Source organism: Chrysochloris asiatica, unplaced genomic scaffold (assembly GCF_000296735.1).
Source record: "Chrysochloris asiatica unplaced genomic scaffold, ChrAsi1.0 scaffold00167, whole genome shotgun sequence".
In the NCBI taxonomy this organism is placed as follows: domain Eukaryota; kingdom Metazoa; phylum Chordata; class Mammalia; order Afrosoricida; family Chrysochloridae; genus Chrysochloris; species Chrysochloris asiatica.
The window spans coordinates 6,408,359-6,411,059 of NW_006408685.1; the positions used below are offsets into that span (position 1 = coordinate 6,408,359).

The 2,701-nt window shown below is 41.2% G+C and overlaps 1 protein-coding gene across 1 annotated transcript in view; it reads left to right on the top strand.

Moving 5' to 3' along the window:
- HDX (highly divergent homeobox) overlaps positions 1–2,701 on the top strand; it is a 395,136-nt gene that overhangs the window by 65,521 nt on the left and 326,914 nt on the right. The window lies entirely within an intron of this gene.

Below are 2,701 nucleotides of genomic sequence, written 5' to 3' on the forward strand. Positions count from 1 at the left end.
GGTTCCCTCTTGAAAGCTTGTAAGCCAGTCACTTCTTACTTTTGTATCACTCCCCCCATTTTAGGTAGCCTATGTCTAAGTTGCCCCTCCCTGTCTACTCTTTGTGTGGAGGGGGTAGGAATAATTCTTGCAGTAGGAATTTGTTTCCTCTTTTGAGCTACTGCATTTATAAGTGTAGGTCAAGTTTATCAAATTGTATCAGATGACACTTTTTTTCCTCTTCTTTCTTTTTTGGGTTGAGCTCTGATCATCCAGTCATTGAAGCCAGGTCAAGTGGGTATCATCTGCAAGTGTGGGTATTCTTGCCTCTGTCCACCCTCTTCTTATCAGCTGGCCGCTTTGCTCTCTACTCTAGTCCTCTGTGGCTGTGCCATTGACTCTGAGCTCATGAGTCCTCAGGTCTTGCCTCACTGCTGGGTGACCAGATCTCCACCCAGGTTCACAGGAGTCTGCTGAACGATGAAGGACTTAGCTCTCTGCTTCATTGATATTCTTCAGACACTTCCTCTTATGGATGACATGGCGTGGTCACCAATCAGAGCGTGTATTTCCATTTCATCTTAGTCTTGGAAGAAGATTTCCACTGAGAGGACCCAACTACTTGCCTTGATGTCTCCTGGGCAAGCAACTTGCTTGTTCTTGTGGTAACAGTCGGACTGCCCTTATTGTTTTGTATTTTTCCTGTAGGTCTTTCTTTCAAGAAGTATCTTCTGTTTTTCTAGCTGCTCCAGGCTGGTCTGCTCGTCCTTTCAAGTGGAAAATTTCCTGTCTCTGGAGGTCTGGAAGTGGTTCAGGCTTCCACCTATAGTCTTATCTAATGCAGAGGCTCTTCAGGAAACCTCCTTCACTGGACACATTCTAGCTCCATTTTAGGTATTCCAATGAGTTATAGGCAGAAGACAGACTTACAAGCTTTCTATGGTGATATTTCTGGTTAGTCTTTTCTCTCCCCCTCCAGTGTCTGTTTTATAATATAATGCATTGAAAACCAAGGTTCAAAAGACAGCCAAGCATCTTAACATTATTCTCCCCTTTTCCCCATTCCAACCATGTCTCAATCACTGTATCCCAGAGCCCTATTGTTCTAAGGCTGTGCTACATCATGTTTTACCTCTGTCCCATTTAGTCCATTCATACCTGTCTAATTGTTTCCCATCTGCTTTGTTCTTCCATTCCTTTCTCCCTACTTGTATATTTCCTCCCTCCCCAACACCCAAACTGTCCTGTGTCTATATCCCTGCCCTGTACCCCACCTTCCCCTCCTGCCCCTAATCCTACCCCTACATCCTAGCAACCAGCTAAGAATCCACTTTAGTGGATTAGTATGGGTTCTTTTTCTTAGTCTTTTACAGTAGTGGTCCTATGCAGTATTTTTCCTTTTGTGACTGACAAATTTCACTCAACATAATGTCCTCAGGGTTCATCTATGTTAGGAAGTGGCATGCAGCTTCCTTGTTATTTTTCAAAGTAGCAAAATACTCCATTGTTTGTATGTACCACAGCTTGTTTATCCATTCTTCAGGTGATGGGCACTTTGGCTGTCTCCATCTTTTTTGCTATTGTAAATAGTGCAGCTATGAACATTGGTGTGCAAATATCTTCCTGTGTTGTGCTCATTTTTCTTGTGGGTAAATACCAAGTAGAGGAATTGCTGGATCATAAGGAATTTCTATTTTCAACCTTCTGAGGAAGCGCCATCTTGCTTTCAAGACAGGTTGGACCATTTTGCAGTCCCACCAGCAATGCAAGAGTGTCCCAGTCTTTCCACACCCCCGCCGGCATTTATTGTCCTCAACTTTTTTGATCTTTGCTGTTATTGCTAGTGTGAGATGATATCTCATTGTTGATTTTATTTGCAGCTCTCTAATGGCTAGTGATCGTGAACATTTCTTCATATGTTTGTTGGCTGTCCGGATCTCCTCCCTGGTGAAGTGTCTGTTCATATCCTGTGACCATTTCTTAACTGGGTTATTTGTCTTATTTTTGTAGATGTGTAGTATTTTCATATATATTTTAGAAATTAGTCCCTTATCCGATACTTTGTTGCAAAAGATTTTTTCCCAGTCTGTGGGTTCCCTTTCTACGCTCTTGGTGAAGTCTTTTGATCAACACAAGTTTTTAATTTTTAATATGTCCTACTCGTCTATTTTGTCTATTTTTGTTTGTGTACTTTTGAAAATGTGTGGCAGTCTGTATATGCCCTGACTTAGTGCCCTCACTTTTGTCCCTATTTTTTCATTGATGATCTTCATAATTTTGGGATTCACATTTAGATCTTTAATCCATGTTGAGTTCATTTTTGTATAGGGAATGAGGAAAAGGTCTTGTTTCAGTCTTTTACATATCGCTTTCCAGTTCTGCCAGCACCATTTGTTAAAGAGACTGTCTCTTCCTCAGGCAATGTGCCTAGTCACTTTGTCGAAGATCATTTTGCTGTAAGTGGTTGGGTTAATATCTGGATTCTCGATTCTGTTCCATTGATCAATGTCTCTTTCATTGTACCACTACCAGGCTGTTTTGACCACCGTAGCCATGTAGTAAAGTTTGAAATTGGGAAGTGAGAGACCTCCAACCCTGTTCTTTTTAAGCAGTTCTTTGCTTATTCTGGGTCTCTTTCCTTTCCATATAAAATTAGTAATTGTCTTTTCCATATCTTTGAAGAATGTTGTTGGAATCTGGATTGGGATTGCATTGTATGTGT